Consider the following 14149-nt stretch of genomic DNA (forward strand, 5'->3'; position numbering starts at 1 on the left):
AGATAATTGAAATGAAACACCCAGTTGAATCATTAGAAAATTAACACATTAGGTGCCAATGATTTCAGTGCCTTGTATCTCCACAATGGAATGGAGAAAAAATAACATTTTTAAATACATTCCTGCTACTATGTGCACGAATGTACAGTTTATAAGGCAAAAATTGGTGAAGTTCCTTTTTAAGAAAGTTAAGCCAATAAAGGTGCATTTGGAATAGTAAGGCCATGTTCACACATTGCAGATTTCCCTGCGGATTTTTCTGCACTAAAAACCGCAGCTCTTGGCAGAAAACGCAGGTGCGGTTTTTGGTGCGTTTTTGGTGCGTTTTTGGTGCGTTTTTTGATGCGGTTTTTAGTGCGGTTTTTTATGCAGTTTTCTCTGCAGATTGTCTGTGTGTTTGACACAAATAAAGCTTTAACTGCAGTGGGGAAAAAAAAAGAAGAAATGATGTCATTTCCTTGTCCAACCCTTTTCTTCTTCCATCCTCCATTTTGGGACTAAACACCAAAATGAGTGGACGTGTTTTGAATGACAGTGCTCCGCAGAGTGCTGAGCGTAGGCCAGATCACAGCCCACGGATCCAGCTCCGCACGCCACACCGGATTGCGATCCTGGGGTTGCTGCTTCTAATCCTGAATCGTCAGACACGTCAGGTAAGCAGATGTCTTTTTTTTAAATTTTGATTTATATATTGGTTTAGGGGTACATGTCCACGTTCTGGAAACGCTGCGTGGGGCCGCAGCGTCAAACATGCAGCGTCCAGAGGTTACAGCAGAGTGGAGGGGATTTAATGAAATCTCGTGTCCACTGTGTGTCATACGTCAGCCCTGCGACTCCGGACATGCTGCGCGTCTTTTAAGATCACAGCATGTCCGTGTTCCTTGCAGAGACGATGCGGCCCCGCAAGGAATAAAACAGGGCCCTATGCGTGGGGTGTGATGATGCCGGATTTGTACAATGAACACATCTGGCATCATCGCGTCCCAGAAGGGGGTGGGGCTTTGCACTGAGCGGCTTTGGTGCTCTGACGATAACGACGGCCATCCTGAACGTGGACACGTTAACTTACATATTCCGCATTGCTTTCCAGGCATGTTTGATATATTATTCTCATTGTTGTGTTTTAAAAAATATATATATATATTTTTTTTTATTTTAGAGGCAGCGGCGGCAGAGAAGACGTGCACATAAAAGAATGTGGGTGCACCCTCTTGTTGCAGAGCGCACACAGAAGGGGCACTTTTATGTCCTTTACAATGATTTGAGGAGGTAAGTTGAAATATATTGAACGACAAATTTAAATTTTTTTGCTAACAATGTAACTTGTGAAGTAACCCTTTTATTTGTGTCTTTTACCATTTTCAGATATCCGGACAAATTTATATCTTTTTGTCGGCTATCGATTCTGGCATTCGACAGACTGCTCACCATCCTGGCACCCCATTTGACACTGCATGACACTTTTATGAGGAAGGCCATCTCTGCAGAGGAAAGGCTGCTCATCACCTTGCGGTAAGTAACCATTTTTTTTGTTGGAATGTCGTTAGGTCTCTATTTCACACGTCTCTGTGTCCAGTATGTGTGATTTAATTTTTCATATCTCCTGGAGACACTGACCTACTCATCTATGCACATGTAAGCTTGTTTTAGGGCGGCCGTGTGTCCGTTGCCAAAACACGCTGACATGCCAAATTGATAACATTTGCACGTGACACATAGTGTCCCACGCATGTGCACATTGAGAACACACATTGATGTTCTCTGCATGACAAGCGTTACAGGAAGCTCTGTTCTCTGGCAGACGGTGATGAAGATGCTGTCATCAATCTCCCCTACTGTGCATGATTTCAGGGCCATCAGGGAAGAATGGGATTTGACAGCATCACATGCCACCGTGTAACTGCGCCTACTGTAGTGCTTTTATCCCTGCAAGCCATCAGTGTTGTTATAATTCAGCCCACGGTTGTGTTACATGTCTCTCTCCCTCTCTCTCTTGCTTGCACACAAACACACACACGCCCACACACCCACCCCTCTTGTTGGACGGGGAGCACACATACACACACACACACACGTGAGATACGGCCGAGTGTTGCATGGTAATCCCCGGCCCTGCCGCCTGAACTCTGGAGCAGAGTGTGCACCCACATACAAATACATGGAGCCACACGCTCCACAACGGAGTGCAGGCAGCAGGGCCGGGGATTACCATGCAAAACTCGGTCATATCTCGCATGTGTGTGTGCACAAGTCCCATCAGGCCTTTTTTTTAGTTTGTTTACACTCTTTGTGTTGTGCCGGGTGTTAATGCCAGCATTATTGAATGCTTAACATAACACATGAATGGTGCTGGACGCATATTATAACGGCCTTAACTTGTGACATGTTTTAATTAAATTTTTGTGTGACACTTCTAATATTCTTTTTTGTTTCTTTGCAGATTTTTGGCCACAGGAGAGAGCTATACATCCCTGCACCTCCAATTTAGAGTTGGTAAATCTACCATCTCTAACATTGTAAGGTGTACATGTACCGTCATCTGGCATAAGTTGCAGCCCATGGTGATGCCTTCCCCAACCGAGGAGACTTGGCTGCAGGTTGCAGCAGGCTTTCAGTCTGTGGCCAATTTCCCAAACTGCATAGGTGCAGTCGATGGTAAACATGTGAGAGTGCTGAAACCACCACGATCAGGATCACGCTTCTTTAATTATAAGAAGTATTTTTCAGTGGTCCTGATGGCGGTGGCTGATGCCCATTACAAATTTGTTGCCATTGATGTTGGTGCCTATGGTAGAACTGGGGATTCTCGGGTGTTGCGAACGTCACAGATTGGGATGCAAATTCTTCAAGATGGCGGTACGCTCCCAGCCCCAAGACCTTTGCCGGGTTCCACACATCCAGTACCCTTTGTGATGGTATTGGATGAGGCATTTCCCTTAATGACAACCCTGCTGCGCCCATACCCACGAAGGGGATTGGATGCCCGACGGAGGATTTTTCATTATCGGCTGAGTCGTGCACACAGATATGTGGAATGCACCTTTGGGATCATGACTAGTCAGTGGAGGATCTTTCACACTGCCATTCAGTTGGACACAGACACCGTTGATGCTGTGATTAAGGCTTGCTGTGTACTCCACAACTATGCTCGTGAGTACAACACTGACGTAGATGTGGAGTACCAGCAGACAGTATTTAATCCAGTGGTCAATGTGGGTCTGGGCAGGCCGTCCAACTCGGGTGTGCGTGTGAGAGAATCCTTCACTGACTATTTCATGAGTCCTGAAGGTGCCGTGCACTGGCAATACTCCTGTGCTGGTGTTGGGCAGCCTGACCAGCAGAGAAGGATGCATCTACACTGACCCTCCAAACAAAGTTGCCGACATCGCTGCAAACTGTTGTGAAAACAAGTCAAGATCCCGAAGACTCAGAATCGACAACAATCAACACAATTGTGTTCTAAAAATTTTTGGGTCATGTAACCCACCAAAAAATTTCTGGTTGTAATTTAAATAAAAAATTGTTTTTGGCTTCATTTCTTTTGTTTCTTTGTAGCTCAAACAAAAGGGGGATGTTTTCATAAATTAACTATTCTATATCTCATACTGCAGTGAACACATAACAGTGCAACCCCCAAACCAATAATCGAGTGCCCATATACCCAGGACAGCGTCAGACACAGAGGCCTTCTCCCCATTGTCTAAAAACCAGAGAATAATTTTTGAACAAAAAATTTATTTTAACAAACACAAATTATTTGTCAATTTTATAATTGATTTTTCAATTTGAAACAAATTAAACAGCCCCTTGCAAAGGCAACGTGCAACTGGAGCTTTAGCCCATTGTCATTTTAATGAAGATATGTGTAATCGGGAGAATACACATAATTTGCCGCCTCTGTGTGAGAACTTGGTCCCAGTTGCTGAGAATTTCCTCTGTCTGCATAAATGCCTTGTTGGCTGCTGCCCAGATACTGTGGTCTTGCAGGTGTGTTGGGTGTTCGTTGTCGGGGCCTGAACAGTCCCAACACCCCCATCAGAACCTCGTTATATGGCACAATTGGAGCAGGGTCCTCCAGAGCAGTGAGGGACATCTGGACCATAGACATAAAAAGAGACTGCCTATCCGGTGGCAGTGAGCGGGTCTTCCTTGCGACAGTCAGTGCAAAAGAATCGCAATGGTTGTCGCAGGAAGATTTTTTTTAATAAATCAAGGGTGTCTGTGGCAATTTGCACGTTTTGGTCATCATTGTTCTTCTTTCCTTTTTTTTTCTTTTCTCTGCTGCCACCGGATAGGCAGCTCTCTTCTCCACTCTCACAGCTTCTGCGGAACCAGATGCTTCATCAGCTGCTGAAGCAGATGTGGATGCAGCAGCTGCTGAAGTGGATGTGGATTCAGCAGAAGCTGTGGGAATGGATGGAGAGATGGTCCCTCCCGCTCCAGAGGAACTGCCTGCTCCATCCTCAGTGTCACTTTCATCCACATCAGCTTGTGACATGTTTCCTTCCGTCCTGTGGGGGGAAAAACAGAACATTAATAAAAATTTTAAAGGCTGCGAAGGATCAAAGTTTAACATGCAGCAAATAGGCTGCTACTTCAACATTTAGGTCCACTATTTTGCTTGTGTAGTGAAAACGCGTGTTTTCATGTAAGTCATGCATTATCACCACATATTATATATAAATAATCTTGTGGAGTGGATTGTAAATTACCTTCGCAATGTCCGGCTGGTGACAAGGAATTGGAGCTCTTCGCTAAATGGGAACGTTTGTTTACTCGGTGACGATCCACTCCTAGCGCAGGTATTTATGAATTTATTGAATCTGTCCCTAATGGAGCGCCACCATTGCTTCACATCTTTATCTACAAAAAAATAAAAAAAAAATAAAAAGATTTTTTAGAGATCTAAACAAAGTATATTTTGTAAAAAAACAATGTTCGCTAACTAAATTTAATTATACTTACAAATTTGCTGTTGTGTTGCCCCAGGATAGTTGTCCCATTCCGGGAACATGTCACGCACGATTTTTGTCCAGGCTAGCTCCCGGGAATATTTATCTTTGTATGACTCATCAGAAGGGTTCCACAGGGCCGGATAATCACGAACCTACAATGAATACAATAGTGTCATTTCATACTCTATAGAACGACCAAGTAATGTTACAGAAATGGTTTTCAAAAGTTGGAATATATTTCAAAAAGAACCCCTACATGAACCCAAGGACAAACTAAAAACACAAACACCAATAAACACGTTCGTGTGCCGTTGTTTAAAAACAAGCTCTGGCGCCGTCAATCCTGAGCGGGCCGTGCGGCAACATGTGTTGCTGGGTGGGCTCACGATAAGTTCGGGATTGCCGGTGCCACTGCTTGTTTGCAACCTGCAAGACACTCTACACTCAAGCTTTCAATAACCCTAATCTCTACACCAACACTAATAACAGTTTTTTTGTCCCCCTATATTTTTAGGCCAGAAAGGCTAGGCAGACAGCCGTGGGCCAATATTTGTGGCCCAGGAAGGGGTTAAAATACCCATGGCTTTTCCCAGGCTAGGAATATTAACCCACAGATGTCTGCATAGCCTTTCTGGCTCTCAACTATAGGGGGACCCAAAAAAAAAAGTGTTGGGGTCCCCCTATATTTTTAGGCCAGAAAGGCTAGGCAGACAGCCGTGGGCCAATATTTGTGGCCCTGGAAGGGGGTAACATACCCCTGGCTTTTCCCAGGCCATGAATATTAAGCCCACAGCTGTCTGCGTAGCCTTTCTGGCTCTCAAATATAGGGGGACCCCCCCAAAAAAAGTGTTGGGGTCCCCCTATATTTTTAGGCCAGAAAGGCTAGGCAGACAGCCGTGGGCCAATATTTGTGGCCCGGGAAGGGGTTAACATACACCTGGCTGTTCCCAGGCCATGAATATTAAGCCCACAGCTGTCTGCGTAGCCTTTCTGGCTCTCAAATATAGGGGGACCCCCAAAAAAAGTGTTGGGGTCCCCCTATATTTTTAGGCCAGAAAGGCTAGGCAGACAGCCGTGGGCCAATATTTGTGGCCCGGGAAGGGGTTAACATACCCCTGGCTGTTCCCAGGCCATGAATATTAAGCCCACAGCTGTCTGCGTAGCTTTTCTGGCTCTCAAATATAGGGGGACCCCCCAAAAAAAGTGTTGGGGTCCCCCTATATTTTTAGGCCAGAAAGGCTACGCAGACAGCTGTGGGCTTATATTCATAGCCTAGGAAAGGGGCCATGGATATTTGCCCCCCCCTGGCTACAAATAGAAGCCCGCAGCCGCCCCAGAAAAGGCGCATCAAAAAGATGCGCCGATTCTGGCACTTAGCCCCTCTCTTCCCACTCCCGTGTAGCAGTGGGATATGGGGTAATGAGGGGTTAATGCCACCTTGCTATTGTAAGGTGGCATTAAGCCCGGTTAATAATGGAGAGGCGTCAATAAGACGCCTATCCATTATTAATGCTATTAAAAGTATAAAATAAATATATAGGGGGACCCCCCAAAAAAAATTACATAGGGTCCCCCTATATTTTTAGGCCAGAAAGGCTAGGCAGACAGCCGTGGGCCAATATTTGTGTCCCGGGAAGGGGTTAAAATACCCATGGCTTTTCCCAGGCTAGGAATATTAACCCACAGCTGTCTGCATAGCCATTCTGGCTCTCAACTATAGGGGGACCCCAAAAAAGAAGTGTTGGGGTCCCCCTATATTTTTAGGCCAGAAAGGCTAGGCAGACAGCCGTGGGCCAATATTTGTGGCCCTGGAAGGGGTTAACATACCCTTGGCTGTTCCCAGGCCATGAATATTAAGCCCACAGCTGTCTGCGTAGCCTTTCTGGCTCTCAAATATAGGGGGACCCCCCCAAAAAAGGGTTGGGGTCCCCCTATATTTTTAGGCCAGAAAGGCTAGGCAGACAGCCGTGGGCCAATATTTGTGGCCCGGGAAGGGGTTAACATACCCCTGGCTGTTCCCAGGCCATGAATATTAAGCCCACAGCTGTCTGCATAGCCTTTCTGGCTCTCAAATATAGGGGGACCCCCCAAAAAAAGTGTTGGGGTCCCCCTATATTTTTAGGCCAGAAAGGCTAGGCAGACAGCCGTGGGCCAATATTTGTGGCCCGGGAAGGGGTTAACATACCCCTGGCTGTTCCCAGGCCATGAATATTAAGCCCACAGCTGTCTGCGTAGCCTTTCTGGCTCTCAAATATAGGGGGACCCCCCAAAAAAGTGTTGGGGTCCCCCTATATTTTTAGGCCAGAAAGGCTACGCAGACAGCCGTGGGCTTATATTCATAGCCTAGGAAAGGGGCCATGGATATTTGCCCCCCCTGGCTACAAATAGAAGCCCGCAGCTGCCCCAGAAAAGGCGCATCAAAAAGATGTGCCAATGCCGGCACTTAGCCCCTCTCTTCCCACTCCCGTGTAGAGGTGGGATATGGGGTAATGAGGGATTAATGCCACCTTGCTATTGTAAGGTGGCATTAAGCCCGGTTAACAATGGAGAGGCGTCAATAAGACGCCTATCCATTATTAATCCTCCTAAAGGGTTAAAAAAAAACACAGAGACCAGGAAAAAATATTTTAATGAAATAATGACACCCACTTTTTGACAATCACTTTATTACACGGGTAATCCACCTGAAGACCCTCGACCTGCAACAGAAATAAAAAAACAAACCAAATTCATACTCCCTGGCCCTGTCCGCAGAAATCCAACGAGGGTCCCACGACGATCTGCCATGGAGAACAGACACATCCGGAGATGTGTCTGCTCTCCACGGCTGCTGCAACACACTGACAGGTGCTCCGGCACCTGTCGGTGTGTTACTGCGCATGCGCGAGAGTTTACCGGCGGTCATTGACCCCGGCACTCTCGCTTTACGGCACTACAGCATGGGAAAGTTCACACGCACCTGTAGTGCCGTAAATAGAGACTCCGGCGCCATTGAACTCCGGAACAGTACGCGATACACTGCCAGGAGCTTCGCTCCTGGCAGTGTATCGCCGGGGAGCAGGGGATCGGCGTGGGACACTCGATTTTTGGATTCTGCGGACAGGGAGTCGTTTTTTTTTTTTTTGGACTTTTTCCCTAGGGGCGAGGGCTTCACGTACCTGTATGTGCTGTATGGTGAGTATATACTCTATGTTATATGTACTGTGTGTCATGTATGTTACGTTTATTGTATGTGTATTGTGTGTGTTTGTGTTTTGTGTTACTTACAATTGAGCTAAGTCGCCGGACATAGGGACAACTCTCCCATCCTAATACCGGATGGGAGTAGTAATCCCATATGGCGACTTAGCACAATGGTGGCACTATCGTCGCATGGGGACACACACACACACACAGACTTCACACACATACAGACACACACACAGACACACACACATACACAGACACACACATAGACAGACACACACACATACATACCAAATCTATCAAACGACCGACATCGATCCCCATGCGACGATATGCCTCCATGCTGACACTTCGGAATCCAGGACCACACTCGGCCCACGCACTTCCGCTCACGCACTTCCTCCCGCTTCCCCGCACTTCCTGCTGCAGCAGTTTCTCCACCCATAACCGCATAAAACCCACAGATATTTTTTGATCTGCAGGTTTTACTGCGGGTTTGACCCTCTCATTGGAGGTCTATGGGTGCGGAACCGCTGCAGTTCTGCACAAAGAAGTGACATGCTGCGGGTTTTTAACCGCTGCGTTTCTGCGTGGTTTGCATGTGCACAGCGATTTGCGGTTTCCATAGGTTTACATGTAAATGTAAACGTTATGGAAACTGCAGCGGACCCGCAGCGGCAAAATCGCTGCGGTTCCGCGGTAAAAACTGCAATGTGTGAACATGGCCTTAAGGATTACATACATGTGACTGTTTGGAGGTTGTTATATTGGGGCACGTGACCTATTCAGATTTTTGTGGGGGAATACCAAAGTAATCTGCATCACTGGCATTTTTTTTTTATTTCAACCCTGGAGTGATGTGGCTAAACTAAGGTCCCTCACCTTAGTATGATGCTTACCAGCTGCTGTCTTCAGCTCTTCCCATCACTGCTCCATTCTCGCACTGCCATCTTGTAAATGCAACTTCAGAGTGACTGGAAGTCAGATGTAATGGTCATAAGCTCTCAATGTAAGTCAATGATGGCCTTGTTCTGGCTTCCACAGCTTACAATGAGTTGTGACTGGAGCAAAAACTGGAGCAATCTGGCAGGTCACAAATTGCTGGAGACCAACAGGAGCAGCATAGGGAACAGATGAAGATGGTGGCCGGTAAGCATAAGACTAAGGGCAGGGAACTTAATTTAGTAGCACCACTCCTGCAATTAAAACACGGGTGTGGTGCTTTAAAAATGAACTACTCACCATAGCATTAATTGCTGTTACATTTTTCTAATTATAATACTGTTTATGCATTGTGCCTCTTAATGAGTACAATAAAGAACATGTGCCTCATTGAAGTTGTGACCATCATGTCACAGTCCTCTCACTACTTCATAGCTTCCTCTGCCTCTTCCCTGAGGGAATTTCCCATAAGCAACCCTAATGCAAATACTGTATGTATGTACTGCAGATCTATAGTCATCTGATTAGTGGCAGTCCACCTAGTGGTCATACTGTACATTTCATATAATACTTGACCTTAATTTACAGCTGTGATAAATTAGCTCATATTTATATGTAATTAAAGGGGATTTCCCACAAACAAATACATTTTAATTAATAAATCTTGGTATAAAAATAAGTTTCAGAATTGGTAATTGGTAATATAGCTACCCTCACTCCCTTCATTCTTATATACTGTAGTACATAGTTAGATATGTTTAAAAACTGCACTAACCCTTTACAAAACCTACAGTATTAATTTAATAAAAAATAAATATGCAAATCCTCACAAACATTCTCAACTTTGTGTTACACCAGTTGGAAAATTTCCCTAGAATATAAATTACATTTAATTCTAAATCAATTACAGTTTTCAATATAATTTTTCACCGGATAAGCATCTTGACCATTCTATTATCTTATAACATCTCTGGTGCCTCCTGTGCTTGACCAGAAGTTTGTGCACTATGTCTATAGCAGATGTGAAGCTGTGGCCTCTGTTACAGCTAGGGGGCGCTGTTTGTGTTCCCCAGAATGTGCATGCAGACGGATACCATAGGTGTGCATGGGAGTCACGGATTTCCCATCCGGGTTTTCCATGTGGCTAAAGGCCACAAGTTTGTGTGTATTAAAAGCCCTGCAGTAAGAGGTATGGGTGTGTCAGGTATCAGATGTGCTGTTATGGAAATATTTGGGTTGGATAAATTTATCCCTCTGTGTGTGCTGCGGCCGCTCCCAATTAGACTGAGTATTTTGAGCGCTCATCAAGAATGGACTGTACACAACTGTGACAGAACAACATTCCATCAATACTGGTACTTTATTGTACATACATAGTTTTATATTTTCACATAGAAAGGCGTGGTTAGGGGTTGTCAGGGGTGGTTAGTTAATTACCATATTGTCTAGCTCCTCTGTCATTGGTTATCTAAACATATATGGAATATTGTGATTAATGCTCATATGACAGCGGATTAAGCAACTAAACTTGAGTTCTGTATGTAGGACAGAGTTGAGACATTTGATCAGCAGTCACCAAACATCTAACTCTGTTCTGCTTTTAGGGATGGAAAACCCCATATGATCTGTCTGGGTTATATTAGTTCGTGTCAACCATTTTAAACCATTTATTATAATGTATATATTAGCTGTGAGCATATAAGTATATATTTGATTATAGAGGAGTATACATGCAAGTGAGATCTACATGATATATATATTTCTATCACAAGCCCCCCTTAGATATCACTTGCCCTAATCCTAGCCTCCTGTCCCAAAGCGCTGCAACTCTTTTGTGCTGTCAGCGAACTGACACAAGCCTAACGCCTGTGCCCCACTCCGTACAGACTTTTCGCAAATGGGCGGTCAGGAGATCTGTCCCTAAAGGGGGTTCGTTGCAATCAGTCTCTTAGTCAATAGCATGTGTAGTGAGCGATGTGTAGTCTTTATCAGGTAGGTCATCTATTCGGTCAGGCCGCAGCATCATTCTGGCTTGGGTGTCATCTTCTGGTAGGGGAGCTTTCTTGCGATGCGATGAGTGGATCCAAGCGGGTCTTCCCTCCAGTTTTGCAGAGTTTGGTGTCATCAGCAGCACTTGAACAGGACCATCAAATCTGGGATCGAGTGGTGTTCTCCTTACAAACTTTTTTCCACCAACTCCCAGTCTCCTGGCTAAGGAGTGCGTACCGCACACTGAATCTGGATCTGGCAATGAAGGAAAAAACTCGAGAATGGATGTTAGCAAGTTTCTTGGTGATTTCAATTACATAAGCAGACAAAGTATCATATTACATAGTCAGCTGCTGAGGGAAAGGATACCCCTAACCTGGGACTGGACACAAACAAAATTTCATATGGTAACAGCTTTTCTGGGCCTCTGGGAGTGTGCCTAACACTGAGTAGTGTGATTGGGAGTGTGTTGGCCTAAGTCTGACCCTACTGCTGACTAGATCTCTCGTGTGAGATTTGCTGTGAATGCGGGTCCCTGGTCACTCTCTGTCACTTCTGGGACCCCATAGCTGCATATCTTGTCTCTGAGAGTAGCTTATTTGCAGTAGTCTTTGCTGACTGGTTCTTCACTGGGAAAGCTTCTGGCTGCCATCCTGAGAACATGTCCACGGCCACAAGGGCATATTTGAAACCTCCACTTGGCGGCATCTGGATGTGGTCTATCTGGATCCTCTGGAAGGGGTACAGTGGTCTGGCAAGACTATGTGTGGGAACTTTCTTCATCCTTCCAGGGTTGCATTTGCCCCAGGTCAGACAGCTGTTTATGAACTTGACTGTTAGGGTGGAGATTTCTGGGGCGAACCAGTAAGCACCAATCGGATCATTCATCTGTGCCTTTAATCTGTGTGTGGGCCCATGTGCCCACTGGACCACGATAAGGTACATGCTTCGGGGTAAACAGGGTTTGTAGTCCATTGAGTATACCCTTCCTTCTTCATGTGCTGCTCTCTTCTGCATCCAGCATTCCTTCTTGTCCTTTGGGGCTTGCTCTTGCAGCTTTTTTTTTTTTGAGCAGATCACAGGACGTCATCTTGTCAGATTTCCTGTCTTCAGCCATCCTGTAGTAGCCATCCGGCTCTACGACCTCTTCCACTTGTCCATATTGTCTTCCATTGACTGTTTCTTTGGCTGCCATATCCGCCATGTTGTTGCCTCGTGCCTCTACTGTGCTTAGTTTTCCATGCGCTTTGACTTTTAGTACTGCCACCACTTTTGGAAGTTGAAGTGCGTTCAGCAGGTCCTTAATGGCGCCATGATGCTTCACGGTTGTTCCACTTGCTGTGATGAAGTCCCTTGCAGCCCAGATGGGTCCAAAGTCGTGTTCTATGCCATGCGAGTACCTCGAATCGGTATACATTTTCTCAGTCTTGTCTTCTGCCATCTGGTAGGTCTTCATCAGCGCTATCAGTTCTGCTTCCTGGGCTGACAGACTGGGCGGCAGACTTCTGGACCACAGGATCTCTTGATTGCTGGTCACTGCACATCCCGTGTGGAATCTTCCTTCATCATCTGCAAATCTGGAGCCATCCACATAGAGGATCAACTCTGGGTTGGTCACTGGTTCTTCTGCCACCTTGGGTAGTCCTGCTGTTTCCTGTTGCATGATGCTGAAGCAATCATGGTCATCCGTCCGGAGCAAATTCAGATCCCTGCAGAAGGTATCATGCAGATTTTGATCAGACTTTTTATCTGAGGATCCGTATCTGTATCCCCCCTTGGGAGTGGGAGTAGAGTGGGCGGATTGAGGACTGTGCATCAGGAGATGGTGACATTGTTGGGCAGGAGTAGAGAGCACTGGAGGCGAAGATGCCTGGCGGTGGAGAGATGTTTTAGCTGGGTTTGGTTGAGGATTGCTGAGATGTCAGTAGTCCTGTCCAGGAGGGCGTGTGCTGCAACTGCTGCTCTCATGCGGGAGGAAGAGGCTCCCCTTGCAACTGGATCCAGGCAAGCTGAAAAGTAGACCGAAAGTCTCCGCTTTCCCCCCTGAAGCTGCGTCAGGACTCCAGTAGCAAGGCCTTCTTTTCTCATCAAGTAGAGACGGAATGGCTTCTCGTAGTCAGATAGGCCTAGTGCTGGCGCTGAGACTACAGAGCCTTTTAACTTCTTGAATGAACTGAAGGCCACACCTGTCTGGAGGAACTGGGTCACGCTGACGTATTCACACAGAGGCTGCATTAGGACGAAAGCATCAGGGATCCAGGCTCTGCAATACGAAACTAGACCAAGGAAGGCCTGTAGCACCTTTGGAGTTGTTGGAGAGACCATCTTCTCCACTGTGGTCTTCCGGTCATCTGTCAGGCATTTCGCCTGGTGAGCAATACAGTGTCTATGGAACGTAACTTGCTTCAGACACCACTGGACTTTGTTCTTTGAGATCTTGCAGTGCTGCTCCGCCAGGTAGAGTAGGAGATACAAGGAATGGGATTTACACGTGTCAAAGTCAATTGCACAAAGGAGTAGATTGTCCATGTATTGTAGCAGGGTTACTTCTGCATGTTCTGCTACCCAGTTGATGAGGACTGTGGACATTGCTTTGGTGAACCGTGAAGGGCTGTTCTGGGCCCACTGTGGCATCACTGTCCATGTGTGGTGTCCCCCCTGGTGCATTAAGGCAAACAGGAACTGGTCTTTTTCTTGACGGGGAAAAGCGGGGTATTGCAAGGCGATGTGCGAGGAACAATGATTCCTATTTCCAGGTAGACCTTCAGTTGGTCAGAGGCAGCTTGACTCTAGGCCTGGCCTGGGCCTTACGAGGGTATGGGGTACATGGCTTGAGTGACACCCGTACTGGGGCACCTTGAGGTTTTCTCATGTGCTGGGGTCCCTTAGACCATAGACTTTCTGGTACTACATCCAGTACCTCCTTGGGTAGGCCTCATCGATTGTTTAGTGTTCTTGTAGGGCCGCCAGCATGACTCTTCTCGGGTCAGGGATGAAGAAAGTGTCACTGTCCCATCTTCCTGGAACACTGTGGTTGCCTTCAGCTTCTGCAGTAGGTTCGCTCCCAGCAGGTTGAG

The 14149-nt window shown here is 46.2% G+C and overlaps 1 long non-coding RNA gene across 1 annotated transcript; it reads left to right on the forward strand.

The window, feature by feature from the left end:
* The first annotated feature begins 1182 nt into the window (after positions 1 to 1182).
* Positions 1183 to 2495, forward strand: LOC143818338 (uncharacterized). The gene is made up of 3 exons (XR_013224477.1): positions 1183 to 1269; positions 1366 to 1512; positions 2441 to 2495. It is a non-coding gene; the product is annotated as an uncharacterized LOC143818338 (long non-coding RNA).
* The last annotated feature ends 11654 nt before the right edge of the window (positions 2496 to 14149 follow it).

Source organism: Ranitomeya variabilis, chromosome 3 (genome assembly GCF_051348905.1).
Source record: "Ranitomeya variabilis isolate aRanVar5 chromosome 3, aRanVar5.hap1, whole genome shotgun sequence".
Taxonomy (NCBI): Eukaryota; Metazoa; Chordata; class Amphibia; order Anura; family Dendrobatidae; genus Ranitomeya; species Ranitomeya variabilis.